The sequence below is a fragment of the Chiloscyllium plagiosum genome, unplaced genomic scaffold (genome assembly GCF_037043375.1).
Source record: "Chiloscyllium plagiosum isolate Xiang-an unplaced genomic scaffold, Cpla_swu_hap1 HiC_scaffold_11, whole genome shotgun sequence".
In the NCBI taxonomy this organism is placed as follows: domain Eukaryota; kingdom Metazoa; phylum Chordata; class Chondrichthyes; order Orectolobiformes; family Hemiscylliidae; genus Chiloscyllium; species Chiloscyllium plagiosum.
The window spans coordinates 49,526,236-49,542,268 of record NW_028270149.1 but is presented as its reverse complement, the minus strand read 5'-3'; the positions used below and the strand labels follow the sequence as shown (position 1 = coordinate 49,542,268).

Sequence of the window (16,033 nt, the reverse complement as noted above, 5' to 3'; positions counted from 1 at the left end):
TCTGTAAAAAATCATGCAACTCATTTATAGGTTTTGAAACTCAAATGCCCCAGATGTGACAGATAGGACAGCTGCTTTAAACACAAGCAATTTCCAAAACATCACAGTACAAGGAAACATACTTAAATAATCCACAGTCGCCTTTCTCCAAGATGCCCCAATGTCTTTCAGAACAATGTACTTGCCAGGATTGGAAAAAACACTGATTTGCTGGGCTAGTGGCAAAAATTAGAGACTTTGCTCTCTTTCATGCTCATTCATAAAACCTATCAATTGAAAATGTATCTCCCTGTTGATATGTTTTGTATTGTTGGGGGGGGGATTTGCCTCATTGATTAAGCAATTTCACATGTACATTACATTTCTAAAATGTGCTTTTACCTATTCTCATCTAAGTTTGAATTTGTACCTCCTTGTACTAGAGGGTTAATATCAAACATCTTTCTGGAGATCAATTTATTAGCACCCTACAATATCTTGAGGTCCATAATAATATCACAGTATCATTTCCTCTATTCAAACATCACCAGTGTTTATAGTCCTTCCTTCTAGAACAGGCTTAATTCTATTTATTAACTTACTTCTCAAAATTTGTATCTACTCCAACGACACCGTGCTGTCTTCCCCTCACTATCCCACCATTCCAAACCCACGAAATTGTTCTATGTTCAGAATTTGATAGTCGCTATGGTTGCAAACAAATACTTTCTTGAAACTATCACTTCCTGAATGTGGGGTGGGGGGCAGGGAACTGCTCTTTTGCACGAGCTGACTCACTGTCATTTCCTACTTGCCTTTTCATCACATCTTCACATTGTGTGGTCAGTTTAAGGATGCATTCACAAAATTTTTAGAATCTTCTCCCATATCATTTCCTGACAATTGTCCACATTTAAAAGATCCTTTCATTTCCTTCCATTTTTCAAACTAATGTTGCCTTTTTTGTACTAAACATTTCCCATTCTTATGCCAATCACCCAGGTGGTCATGTGTGTTTATGATTACTTAGTTTATAAATTGGAATTACCACACATGCAGAGCTTGGTTACCAGCTTTTTTTATAAATCATTAAAATTTGATATCACAAAACTGGCCTAGAACCAACCCCTCTGATACCCTGTTAGTCAGCTGTTTAAAATGGTTGCTTCCTTAACAACAAACCTTTCCATCCTCTGATTCATTCAGTAAGTGAATCAGCTCAAAAATCTCCCCCATTCTCCCTGTAATTTTTCAAAGACACTCAGTATAGATTTAAAAATGCTTATCTTGTTCTTGAATCCCTCCATGTTCCCACGCTTCATCTCTGGAACCTCCTCAACCCAAGATATGTGCATTCTTAGGCTTTTCAGCATCCCTGATGCCAAGGCTCAAATTCTGTAATTCTCTCCCTAAACATTTCCACTTCCTTAGTCTGTTTCCTTCTTTAAGATGGTCCTTAAAATGTGCCTTTTTAACCAATTGTTTGCTCATTCCGATGCTGAAAATTATTAAATTTGCTTTGATTATGCCTTTGAAATGTAACTTGAGAATGTTACTACTTCACAAATGCTATGTAAATGCTAGTTGTGGTGTGAAAATCTACTGAGTCTTCCTTTGTTAATTGTCTTTAATTCTGTGAAATGGACATTAATTGGAATTTCACTTAAGCTGATGTAACAATACCTTTAACATCAAGGATTTGGTAGGGAGAGTACTGCATACAGCAAACTCACGCAATAGGCAATCAAGATGTTTCACTGACGCCTAGGATGCACGTATTTTCAGTGCCTTGGAGGAGTCAGTGTTCTGCAGGTACACTGAGTGCGCTAGACTACAGCTCCAGTTTCACTTGGAGGGGGTTGATCCTTGATTTTGGTTGCACTTCAGCCTCGCTCTATGGTCTTTGGCCACCCTGTTCAGAAAGATGTGAGTAGGTCAGAGGGCATCCTCATGGGTCTGCTCTTGGGCGTGACTATTATGGCCTTAAACAAGGCCCCGGCAAGGGGCATAGTTGGGGAGCGTTATAACCGTGATTACCTTGCGGCCTTCTAAATTCAGTGGATATCACAGGGGTTGGAGTGCATTATTTCCACCTGAACCATTTTAATTTGTTTTTAAATTTGCTTTCACATTTGACTTTTTGTTTCATTACCTTTTTAAGGACTGTTCATCATTTAATTTGGCTTAAGTTGATTTAGTGGTCTTGAGATAATGCTTACCATAAAAGCAAAATAAGATACTTACTGAAACTATATATAAGTGGGTTAGGATATATATGAACTTGTAACTTTGTAAATGGATGTAAGACTGAGTAAAGATGATTCTAATAGATCGCAAAGGTGTTCTATCTTCACAATATTTTTTGAGAACTCCTGGAGCTTTGATAAACAATATCTACCACCTATGAAGCCATTATGATGATTTTGTAACATTCCATATTACCCATGAACCTCATTATGTCCTTTTGAATATGTTGTTCCCTGGATTTCTCTTCAGCTTCTTTCGGCCTCCTCATATATTTTGCATGCAGTGATCCCACAAAATAATTCAGTTCATTTATCACTTACATTCATTTTCCATTATTATGAGGTATGTGAAGGGTGGACCATTATTGTCTTTTGCCTCCTCAGACTATAGATATCTCTATACTGTACTGTATCTCTCATTTTATCCTTGTGACTTTTAAATTGTGACACTGTATGAGAAACACACTATCACGCTCATCTTTAGACACTGACAGGAAAAGTAAAGATCCAGATGAGATTGAGAAACTGTAAGAAAGATGGTAGCTAAAGACTCAACACAGAGGCTTTAAAGTTGGATGGAGTCCAAACAAAGATTATCTATATTGAATCTACGCCCGTTGCTTCCATTGCAAACAGCGCACAAAATATGTTAAAATGTCACTGAGAGAGTGCATCCTGCAACAGAAGACCTTGTGTTAAGCTTGTGTTAATCTAGCACCGCTAAACCCAACCATATATAGCTGCAGTAAGCATCTTATTATGCTCTTATGGTAAGCATTTAAAATGAGAAATGTGTGCAGCTGGAGCAGGTATTGGAACTGGTTGCAGACAGGAGTGTCAACAAGATAAACACTGATGTATGATGCAAAAAGGCAGAAGTTGTAATCTAATCTTCTTGTACACCATGCTCAGTGCCTTAGCGGAGGAAGTGGGCAAAAGGAGAGTGTCGCAAGAGGAGACTTCATCACATTATATGACCTATTTACTATCATCACATTCTATTAGGATAGGGATATTCAGGGCCTTCTTCCCCTAGTGAAATAGAGAAGAAACATCTGTTAGTCTTGTGAGAAGACATTCTTGTAGTTTATTGCATGATAACAACTAGATAAAAATTCCATTGAGATGACAAACATCATTGCAGAGAAAAATACTGAGACAGTAGATCTGACTCGCTTAAGATCCTGAGCTCACATCGAACCCCTATGACATTATCAAAGTGGGCTGTGCTTCAGGCACTCTTTAATATTAATGCTTACAACCTTCTCAATCGACAGGAGGCAGAAGGTTCTCCACACAATCTCCGAGAAAGCAGTTAGAGCCTTATCAACTGGCAGGAATCTAGCCTCATGCAATTGTACACAGTGCAGTAAGCTTCTCAATGGCCTCACATAAATGGCCAAGATCAGTGAATTGATCTTTAAAATGCCATATTACATCAATGCACATTGCCTCAATCATGCTTCTATCAACAACTTGTCACTCAAAGATGAAAAAAGTTATTGAAGTGCTTCAGTCCATTTGGGATAGGTACAACCATGATCCACAATTAGGGAGGGTATTCCAAGGTGTCCATCAAGAAATAGCAAAGAAACTGTGACTCAAAGTAATGTCATGTTTGTATTATTGATGGACTAGAAATCCAGTAACCCAACTAATGTTCTGAGGACTCCAGTTTGAATTTCAACATGGCAGATATAGAATTTGAATTTTAAAACTGTATGTTATATGAAATATATGTGAAAACAGCAACTACATAAGAGTTTGATTGGGATTTTAAAAAATGCTCTTGTTCACTATTGTCCTTTGTGGAAGGAAATCTGCGGTCCTTATCTGGACTGGGGTAGACACAAATCGAGATCCAGAGCAATCCAGTTAACTCTAAGTTAGCCAAGCAAGCCACACTTGAAAATTCTTATTGTTTAGATAAAACAAAGGAATGAAAGCAAGTGGACCACCTGGGCATTAGAAACAACAGTGGAAAATACAAACTTAACAATTCTGCACAAGTTTTTAAACCAATCTCTGGGGGCTAGTGCCAAAATTGGGAGAATTGGTAGGACAAACCGAACAGAAGTGCATGGTACATTGGTATACAAAACAGGAGGGTGATGCCATGATAGTCCTCAACATTGACTCTGGACCTTATGAAGTCTCACGGCATCAAGTCAAACATGGCCAAGAAAACCTCCCACTGTTTATTATACACTGTCCACAAACACCCAGTTCAGCAGATGAATTCGTTTCCAGTCATGTTGAGCAACAGTGGAAGGAAATATAGTGATTGAGGGACAGAATCAATGCTGGGTGGGGTACTTCAATGGCCAACTCAAAGACCGGCTCAGCTTTTCAACTACTGACTGAGTCCTTTGAGTCCTAAAGGACATAACAGTTTGATTGTATCTGCAGCAGCTGGCGAAGAAACTAATAAATGGGGGAAAATATATTTGACCTCATCCTCACAAATCTCTCTGCTGCATATGCATTTGTTCATGAAAGCACTATTAGCAATGACCATCATTGCTACTCTTTCTGGAGACAAATTGTTTATATTAAGGATTCCTCCATTGTGTCTTGTAACACCACATCGTGCTGAATCACATCGATAAAAAGCAGATCAAGCAATTCCAGACTGGACATTTAAGGAAGTGCAGTGGGCCCTTTGCAGCAGTAGAATTGGAATGAAACATAATGTGTAACTTCCTGGCCCAGCATATCTCCAGTTCTGCCATTACCATCAAGTCAGAGGATCAGTTGTGGCCCACAGAAGAGTGGAATACTTGAAAATTAAGCTTCAATCCAGTGTCTTGGAATGACAACACAGAACTACATGTAAACAGCATTAGCTATGTGAGTTTGATAGGACTAAGAGATTCTACAACAACAGATCAGATCTAAACTCCGGTGTCCTGCTACATCCATTTGTGAACAATAGTGAACAATTGAAACAACAACTCACTGGAGCAGGAGATTCCACAAATATCCCAATCTCCAACGATGGGGAGCCAAACACATCAGTGCAAAGCTAAGGTTGAAATATTTGCAACAATCTTCAGTGAAATGTGCTAAGTGGATGACTTTGGCCTCCTCGGAAATGTCCTACCAGTGTTAGCCAGTCGTCAGCCAATTCAGTTCACTCCATGTGATATCAAGAAATGGCTGAAGACACTGGATATTGTAAAGGCTATGGGCCTTTACAACATTTCAAAAACAATTCTGACAACCTGGTCCAGAACTAGCTTTGCCACAAGAAAAGTAGTTCCAGAACAGCTACGTCACCAGCCTCTACCCACAATGAGAAAATTGATTAGGTATGCCCTATACTCAAAACAATAGCACAAATCCAACCCAGCCAATTATCACTACATCAGTCTGCTCTTGATCAGCAGGAAAATGATGGAAGAGATCATGAACAGTGTTATCAAGCACTAGCGACTTGGCAATACCTGCTCACATTGGATTCCAACAGGACCTCTCCACTCTTGACCTCATCACAGCCTTGGTTCAAATATAGGTAACAGACTGTGTTGCAAGATCTGAAATTTCATCTTTCTATAGCTGAATTGATTTCCTCCATGAATGCAACATTGAGGTATTCAGTTATGGCACTCACCACTGATGACAGTGTTGCTTTGGGGTTTGGATGATTGAGGTGTAGTGTTACTACCAATTCTTTTTTCAATGCAGAGTAAAAAGACCTGCTAATTATCAATGGAAGACCAGGTGGGTCTTAACAAGAACAACCACTTGTCTTACAGAACAACAGGTAGTTGATTGCATTATGGAAATCTGTACATTGACAAGTTTGACATTATTATTTAAGATTATCTGTGCAATCTACAAGTTCATAGAACAATGAGTTTCCCTATTCAAGTCATTGGATCATATCAAGGCATAACTAGATATTGGGTAGTAAAAAGATGAACTCATCATTAAAAAATAGTGGAATTTAATTGAGCAAGAGAATGGTGATACTGAATCTGAAAGAATACCTAGTGTAGGTCTGATATTTTGTGACAATCATAGTCAAATAAACATCAGAGCCAAATGAAATTAACTTTTTACATAAATGTATACTTTCAGCACGTATGGGAGAAGTCAGGGTAATAACAAAACTAAATGAAAGCTAATTTGATTCAGAGAATTATGACACTCAATTGCAAAATGTTGCATCTTGGTGTCATCAGTTGGAACTGGGATTGCAAAATGAATAATGTCAATCAGGAAACAGGTCAGGATGTGAGAGCTGAGAAAACATTGGAAATGTCACAACAGTGCTTGGCAACAGTCGCTAAGGGGAATGGAGCCTTAGGAGCTTTAAATAGAGCTCCAAGTAGATTCAAGATTTAATGAAACTTAGTTATGTGTAGGCCATTCAGACCTTCAAGCTTGCTCTGCAATTCAATATTATCATGCTGATCTTCCAACTTCATGCCCTGTTCTTGCTTTCTCCCTATACGCTTTGACCCCTTTAGCTCTATCAACTATATTCAACTCCGTCTCGGAAATATTTAATGTTTTGGCCTCAACTGCTTTCTGTGGTAGAGAATAGCACAGCTTCACCACTTCTGCTGCGTAACAAAATTTCTCTTCCCATCTCAGTTTAAAATGGCCTACCTTGTGTCCATAGATGATGATCCCTGTTTCTGACTCCCCAGTCATCAGGAACATCTTTCCTGCATTCACCCTGCATAATCATGTTAGTATTTCATAGGTTTGAGAAGCCCTGCCCCATTCTAAATTCCAGTGAATAATATCCTAATCAATCTTTCTTCATGTATCAATTCTGCCATCACAAGAATCAGACAAGTATATCTTTGTTGCACTCCTTCTATAGCCAAATAAGACATAGACAGATATAAACAGGAGTGTCAGGGGCTTTGCTCACTCTAGTAGTGCTAGCTGGGTCAGTGTAATGAACTGTGCACATGTATATAAAAGGGTGGCCTGGTGATAGGGCACCAGCCTTTGTGGAATTATTTCACCTTCTGCCTTCTGCACCTAAATGCTTACTTTTGGTAACTGGTATACAAAGTCCCACAGGTCTCGTACACCTCTTTCCCAATTTATCACCATTCACATAATAATCTGCCTTCCTATTTTTGCTACCAAAAAAAGATAGCCTCACATTGTATTTCATCTGCCATGCATTTGCCTATTCACTCAATTTGTCCAAATCTCTACATCCTCCTCACAGCTCACCTTCCCATCTAGCTTTGTCTCATCTGCAAACGTAGAGATATTACATTTAGACTATTAATAAAAATGATGAACAACTGGAATCCAAACACTTCAATTATTTTTTAATTCATTCACAGGATGAGGGCATCTCTGGCTAGGCAGCATTTATTACCCATCCCTAATCGCCCAGAGGGCAATTATGAGTCAACCACATTGCTGTGGATCTGGAGTCACATGTAGGCCAGACCAAGTAAGGATTGCTGTTTCTTTCCCTAAAGGACATTAGTGAACCATATGTTTATTTTCCTGACAATCAACAATGACTCAAGGCCATCATTAGACTTAATTCCAGATATTTTATTGAATTCAAATTCTATTATCTGCCATGGTAGGATTTGAACCTAGTCCCCCAGGGCATTACCTGGATCAAAAATCTAGCAAAAATACCACTAGGCCACCACCTCCCTGGACTAAACCCCACTAGTGCACTGCCTACCACTCAAATAAAGATCTTTTTAATTCTACTTTGTGTTTCTTGTCTGCCATCCAGTTTATTATCCATGTCAGGAACTATCCCCAAATGCATGCACATTAAATTTTACGTGCTCATCTCTGACTGGGGAACTTATTCAAAGCCTTCTGAAAATCCAAGTAAATCACACCCACTGGATCTCTCTTATGAGCTCTATTAGGTATATCTTGGAAAAATTTCAATAGATTTGCAGACTCTGTCCAATTCTGTTAATGTTTTACATGTGCTATGCTATTAAATCTTTTCTGATGGACTCCAACATTTTCTCTACTACAGACATCAGGCTATCCAGCCTATAAATTCCCTATTTTCTATCTACCTCCATTTTGTGTTTTTTTAAAGTGGAACTAAATTAGCTACCTTCCAATCCATAGAAAACATTCCAGAATCTGTAGAATTTTGAAAAATGTCCACCAATGCATCCACTATTTCCAGGGTCACTTCCAAAACTAATGTGATTTGTAGATTATCAGGCCCTAGAGATACATTGACCTTTTGTCCCATCAATTTACGAAGCACCATTTTCCTAAAACAACTGATTTCCTTCAGTTCCTCCCTCTCACCAGATTGATCTTCCCCAACATTTCTGGAATATTATTTGAGTCCTCTTTTGTGAATACCAAAACAAAATATGTACTTAATTAATCTGCCATCTTTGTTCCCCATTATAATGTCTTCTGTTTCTGACTTTAAAAGATCTACCTTTGTTTTCACTAATCTTTTTCTTTTCAGAAACATATAGAAAATGCTACAATTAGCTCATAGTCTATTTTCCTCTAATATCAATCCTTTTATCTCATCATAGAATTCCAACAGCATGGAAACAGGCCATTTGGCCTAACAAGTCCACACTGACCCTCTAAACAGTAATCCACCCAGATCCATTCCCCTGCCTCTATTATTCTACATTTATCCCTAAATAATGTACATAACTCACACATCTCTGAACACGAAGGGCAATTTAGCATAGCTAATTCACCTAACCTGCACATCTTTGGATTGCAGGAGGAAACCCATGCAGAGAATGTCTGTGGGGAGCTTACACAGTTGTCAGAGGCTGGAATTGAACCTGGGGCCCTTGGTGCTGTAAGGCAGCAGTGCTAACCACTCAGCCACCATATCCTTGTCTGAAATTCAAGCTGCTCCAGATTCTCAGTTGTGCTGCTTGTTTTAGCCTTTCTCTCCCCCACTTCCTTGGATCTAATATGATCCTAACTTCCTTTGTTAGACAGTCAGGCCATCTTTCCTATTTTATTTTTGTAGCAGACAGGAACGAGCAACTATTGCATTTCCTCTATGTATTCTTTATGAATATTTAATAACACTTCATAATAGAACTTTGCCTTCCATATTTGTTAATTTTACATTTATTTCTGGCTTCACTGTAATCAATGGCTGAAAAAGAAGTTAAATAACTTTAAAAATGTGAAAGCTATTGTCACCAACCAGTAGTTCAACCTCTGTTTGTGAACTCCAGCCTCTCTCAGGGTGGAAGGTTAACAGGCCACATAATTGAAAACACAAACTAGTAACAAACATTAACTGTTGCTTAACAATGTTTAGGTTGTTTGTACATGCTTAAATGATCACAGAACTTTAAATATGAATTTGTTAGAAATTTGCTGCAACTGGTAAATGTTGTACAATTTTAAATGTTTCTCTGATAATAAACTAAAATGACTGCATAAAAGATTTATGAACAATGACTTTTAGTTTGGAGAGTTTTCTAGCAATCTATCACCTTGAGGTGATTGAAACAACTTGGCTACTTGGGGTTTCTCTAGTTGGCATTGCATATTGTCCTGAACAAAACAAGAAATTTAGAAATGTTCAAAGAAAACTGATCACAAAAGCTCAAGCACATTAAACAATAATATGCTATTCAGCCTGATATATGTATATATATAATATATATATCACTGTGATATATATTCTGAAACAAAAAGAGCTTGTAATTAGTGTATGTTTAAACAAAGAGGGAATCTCTTTTATAAGATTACGAAAAATCTGTAAACCATAATTAAAACATCCCTTGAATCTGACCCTTTCCCTGAGTGTTGAACACATTAACTAAATTTGATACTCCACCATTCATTATCAACCGTGGAAAAAAAAACTATGCGCTGCAGGGTAATATTCTCTAAGAATGACTAATTGGACTTTATTATTCAGTATTTCATATTTAAAGTATCAGGAAAGGGTTTGTGTTCAATGCATTTCTGTTTACTGCTGTTTGAGGCTACTTGATCCACAAAACAAGCTCCAGGCAAATCCCTGCTACTCCCAAGAGTGAGCCAGTTTCTGCCAAAGAAGGAATTCTGATGAAAACAGAAACCATCTTTCCAATGAAGCAAGCAGTCAATTACTGGGAGCAGAAAAAGCCTGGATTTTACTTGTGTTTCTTTAGCTTTCTGCATAAATGCAAGTGTTTTTTTTGTGATGTCCTTTAATCTTAGTCTCAGAATTACAGGCTCTAATCCACTGATCCATTTTCTAAACAACCATCTTTTTGGAGTGAAAACTTCAAGATAATTCAAAACAAATTTTGTTTGCCAGAAATGTGAAATAATTACCAGTTAAAGCAGAAAACATTTATTTCTGAATAAATCTTTCTGGCCCAGGTAAGAATTTCAAACTGAGGAAGGTCAACACCATCACCACCGGAATTTCCCACTATCCCATTCCAGGCTTTATTCTGGATACTCCATGTCTGCTTAGTATTCTGTGCTTAATTCAAAACGAGGCCTGTTTCCATATTAAAATTTCTATGCAAAGCAAATATTCCAGAAACTAGCTTAAAATGAATAACCATTCTACTGAGGAGCCCCAACTACATTAAAAAAAAACATGAAAAGCTTAGGAGGTAGTTAAATGACAGTACACACAAAAGGAAAGCTGAAACAGACTGTACTTCAGAAACTAAAATAATCTGAAATACAAAAAGAACACGTTTTAATTGCAGATATCTCTATTTGAGGCAGTAGAAAGAAATGGTGGAAGGACCAATTATATCTATCTGTTGGAACGGGAGGCTTAAGCTTTGCAATTGTTAGCGGATACCGCTAAATTTCATATAAGGAATCTGAGCCATCAGGTGAGCCCACTGTTCAAGCCCCATGTCCCACAGAGATAATCTTAACACTTACCCTATCAGGCTTTTTTTCACTGTACCAGCTCACTTTACTTAGTAAAGCTTTGAATAAGTATGCTTCTCCTCTCACATTGAGAGTTAATTGCTTTAAGGACTAATTTACATCACTATTTGCATAGATTGACAAGGTAGCTGCAGGAGTAGTAGTGCTGACCCTGGAACTTAAAAGAATGACTCCAGATGACACAAGTAAACTCTAAATAAATAATCACAATGAGGAGATGCTGCTTTCTACTGCAATCTGATAAGCACTGAATTCAGATTCATCTGGTCCACAATGACTCAACTAAATTACATAATATTATAGCTGTATGGTGTCATCTGGGTGGTTCTTAACTGGAAAGCCACATGCTAATATGTAATGGTTTGCTCAGCCAGAGCACTAAGCTTCCTTTCCATACTCCAGAGATGGAGTGGGTGGAGAGGATATTGAAAAATCCTCACAGTTGCAATGTTTCTATTTGGATAGTTCACAAAGGAAATAACTGTTGTGTAAACCCTCAAAGATTTGTTGAAACAATGGAGGAGGAATTCAGTTGATGGCTGTATGTTTCGTTGATTAAATAAGAGGCAAACAATTGGAAATCTGGAAGTGAGTGAAAGTTAATCTTGGCTGGCTCCCTAATGGCCAATGCCCACAAAATGAAACTTGCAGACAGGTCTCTAAAATGGGCAAACTGCTGGCTCACCTGAAATAAAGGTAATTCAGGAGTCTGTGGTGGTTGTAGGAGTCTGATTATTCTAGTGGGAAGATGGCGTACTGAAACTGCATCCTACTGTTGTTAACCCTTGAGTGGCCTTACCAGAAGTCTTTAAATATTTCTGAGTCTCTAACTTTGATCATTTTTGATCAGTTTCTTAAAGTTCTTAGTTTGCAGACCCATGGAAAGCAAGAGTGCTGATAGTGAACTAGTCAGTTTCACCAAAGGATGGTGGGATTTAATCCACAGCTCATTATTTTTCAATAAAGTACAAACTGCTGCTTCAATTACCTGAAATGATGTGCACTTAATTCAGAATGAGGGTGGCACAGTGGTTCGGTGGTTAGCACTGCTGCTTCACCAGGGACCTGGGTTCGGTTCCAACCCCAGGTGACTGTGTGGAATTTGTACATGCTCCTTTTGTCTGTGCGGTTTCCTCCTGGTGCTCCAGTTTCCTCCCACAGTCCTAAAATGGGCAAGTTAGGTCGATTGGCTGCGCTAAATTATTCATAAAATAATTCAGAGTGATCTTCCTAATCGGTGTTTTTAGTAATGGTTAGCTCCATTTGCCTGATACAGCCAGCTTTCCAGGATAAAGGAGGGTGGTACAACACAAACTTATTAACAGAAAATAGAACATAGAACATAGAACAGTACAGCACAGAACAGGCCCTTCGGCCCATGATGTTGTGCCGAACATTTGTCCTAGCTTAAACACCCATCCATGTACCTATCCAATTGCCACTTAAAGGTCACCAAAGATTCTGACTCTACCACTCCCACAGGCAGCACATTCCATGCCCCCACCACTCTCTGGGTAAAGAACCCACCCCTGACATCTCCCCTATACCTTCCACCCTTCACCTTAAATTTATGTCCCCTTGTAACACTCTGTTGTACCCGGGGAAAAATTTTCTGACTGTCTACTCTATCTATTCCTCTGATCATCTTATAAACCTCTATCAAGTCACCCCTCATCCTTCGCCGTTCCAACGAGAAAAGGCCTAGCCCTCTCAACCTATCCTCGTACGACCTATTCTCCATTCCAGGCAACATCCTGGTAAATCTTCTCTGCACCCTCTCCAAAGCTTCCACATCTTTCCTAAAGTGAGGCGACCAGAACTGCACACAGTACTCCAAATGTGGCCTAACAAAGTCCTGTATAGTTGCAACATCACTTCACGACTCTTGAATTCAATCCCTCTGCTAATGAACGCTAATGTAAAACTTATTTGAGGATAATAGGTAGAACAGCAGTAGAAGCACCTTAGATTCTTAAAAAGAGGAATGTAGATCTTTCAGGATGAAAGTGGCAAGATGGTCCTATTATTTGTTGTGACCTTAAGACATGATTACACTTTGATACATACAAAGTTCAAGGTCATCACGTGTCCTAATATATCAACCCCTTAGATAGGTATTGCTTGGTTAGATGACACCAAGATGATACTTGACATAGTTATAAATACACAAGCCAAGAAGACTGAGGAAATACACAGATTGAATTCTATTAATCATTCATGATTAGACAACGCAGTCATTAGAAGACTGAGATACCCAGAAAATAATTACTTCTGCATTTGCAACATGTTCTGTAGCTCTGGACCAAAGAACCCCTGTCCATCGCATTAAACTGTAGGTCTGAGGCTTACTCAATCCTGTCTGTGCCCATCTCAGACAGAAATAGTTTAAGAGCCACAAATAGATTCTGTGTCTAGGGAACTGAAAGTAAGAATTCGCTTGTCCTCAAACACTACTTACTGATTTTACTCACAAATATCTAGTGATCATTTTTGCTCAAGATGATCAGCCCCCAATGAGTTTTTTTTTTGGTGATAAGTTAGCATTGGTTGAAACAAGTCTCTCATGACTGATCTGCCCTGACTACCAAACTGGAAATTCTGATACCTTCAAATAACTAAGGTGCCCAATTCTTGAAATCAGGGTTCGGACTCAGAGCACTAATTACTTCTTAGGAACTTGCTGCCAAAATTTGGAATAAACCGCCCAGAAATCAATTGAATAAACTGTTCTGCTGATGCCAGCCCCTACAAGGGTGGAGGTGGGGGGTGGCAGGGGTGGGAGTTGGGGGCCCTCCAAAATGTTCACCTTCTTTCTCAACCAAGGGTTGCCCACCACAGTGGATGACAGGGCCCTCAGCCGTTCCATTTCCTCCCCTCCCACAACAGCAATAGGGTTCCCTGGTGCTCATTTATCATCTCACCACCCTCCACATCCATAAGAATATTAGCTGCCATTTCCATTACCTTCAGAGGGATGCTACCACTAAACATATTCTCCAGCCCTCCCTTGTCAACATTTTGTAGGTATCCTGGTCCGCTCCTCTTCCACTCCCAACACATCCCAACAGCACAAACCCAGAAGGCATAATATCCACCTGTTTACTTAGTCTTTCCTATCCAAGGCTTTAGACACACCTTCCAGGTAAAGGAACAATTTACCTACACATCACTCAATCTAATGTACTACACTTGCTGTTTGCAATATGGTCTCTCTACTTTGGGCAGATGAAATACAAATAGGATGCCCACTTGGTGGAACCCCTATATTCTGTTCACAAAGATGACTGAGCTTTGTTGCCTGACACTTCAACACACCACCATGATCTCTGGCCAACAAATATCTCAGACTTACTCAGTGCAAGCTGGAAGAACAATATCTCATTTTCGACCTGGGGATCCTTCATACTTCAGGACTCAATAATCGAGTTCAATAAGGGCTGGAGCAATTGTGTGACTCTATGACTATGTCCTTATCCTAACTGCGACATACCATGTCTTGTCATCACATGGGCTGCTACAATTATCCCATCATCAGCTATTAATGGCCCCCATTAGCAGTTATCAATTCTTCCAAGCTGTCCTTTGCACCATTCCTTTCTCTGACCAACTATTATCTCTCTCTGGGCTTCATCTCCATCTTTCACTTACTCCTCTGCCTCCCACCTTCAGAACATACCAACCTTTCCCTAGCTACAATCACTTCTGAAGAAGGATCACTGGACATTACATATTAACTCTGCTTTTACTTTGCAGATGCTGCCAGACCTGCTCAGGTTTTCCAACAATTTCTGTTTTTTTGTTTCTGATTTACAGCAAACATAGTTCTTTAGCTTCTTTGGCCAGAAATCACTGTTCTTCAATGTAGCCAACAGTAAGTATAGTCACCCTGACAATATAGCACCATTTGATTATCCAGAGCCAGTCCTGTCATGACCCATCACGAGCTGATCAATTCAGTTGAGGCCTCAACTAAATTGAGGCCTCAACTCAGTTGAGGCCTAAATTGAGTCCTCAGCTGAACTGGGACATTCATTTGGTCTCGTGCTTAAAATCAGTATCCATGGATACCTGGGATTTAATCTCTATTATACTTTGCCTCATTGATTCTTTATGGAGGTGCAGCAGAACATTTTAAGTGGAAGAGAATTGATTTTAACATAGAACAGAACTTATGTGAGAAGGAAAGATGTTAAGATCCTTTAGTTAGAGCTTTAGGAATCCCCAGTGCTACCAGCACACCCAGGTACTAGAAAATAGGAGAATAAAAGAAACAAAACGTTTAATGTGTGGACGAAGAAATAGCTCAAGAGGAAGGGCTTTAGAGTTCTGTTTCTTTGGGATTAGGTCCAGGTCATGAAGGATCTGTTCACAAGAAGTATATTCATTTCAATGGAGTTGGGAACCACTGCACTTGCTGGATGGTTAAGTAATGCTGTCATAGAGGGCTTAAATTGAGAAGGAAATGGGTAGCAGGTTTAAATATTAAAAAGAGAAGAAATAATATGCATAAAGGAATCAGATAGGCAGCACTAAACAACAGATTCCTGAAGAAGGGCTTATGCCCGAAACGTTGATTCTCCTGTTCCTTGGATGCTGCCTGACCTGCTGCGCTTTTCCAGCAACACATTTTCAGCACTAAACAACAAGCTAGTTCAGAAATAGGAAGGATAAGATGGGTGTGTACAGGCTGCAAGGTAACTGAGCATAGGTTTGCACTGCATGCAGATAAATGCAAGTGCCTTAGTAAGTGAACTGTGACCACAAGATGCCACATGGGACTTATGCTAAAGATGCAGTAACAGAGAACTGTTTGAAACTGAATTTTCCCGGTTAGGAGGCATTCAGGAAAGTAAGAGTATGGAAGGAGGGTAGACAGTAGCATAGGTGAAAGAAACACGTAGAGCACTGAGGAGAATCTACTTTATACGGCTTAAAGGAGC

At 39.2% G+C, this 16,033-nt stretch overlaps 1 protein-coding gene across 5 annotated transcripts in view; it reads right to left on the bottom strand.

Annotated features, from left to right (window-relative positions):
• Positions 1-16,033, bottom strand: part of nhsl2 (NHS-like 2) — a 357,452-nt gene that overhangs the window by 57,988 nt on the left and 283,431 nt on the right. The window lies entirely within an intron of this gene.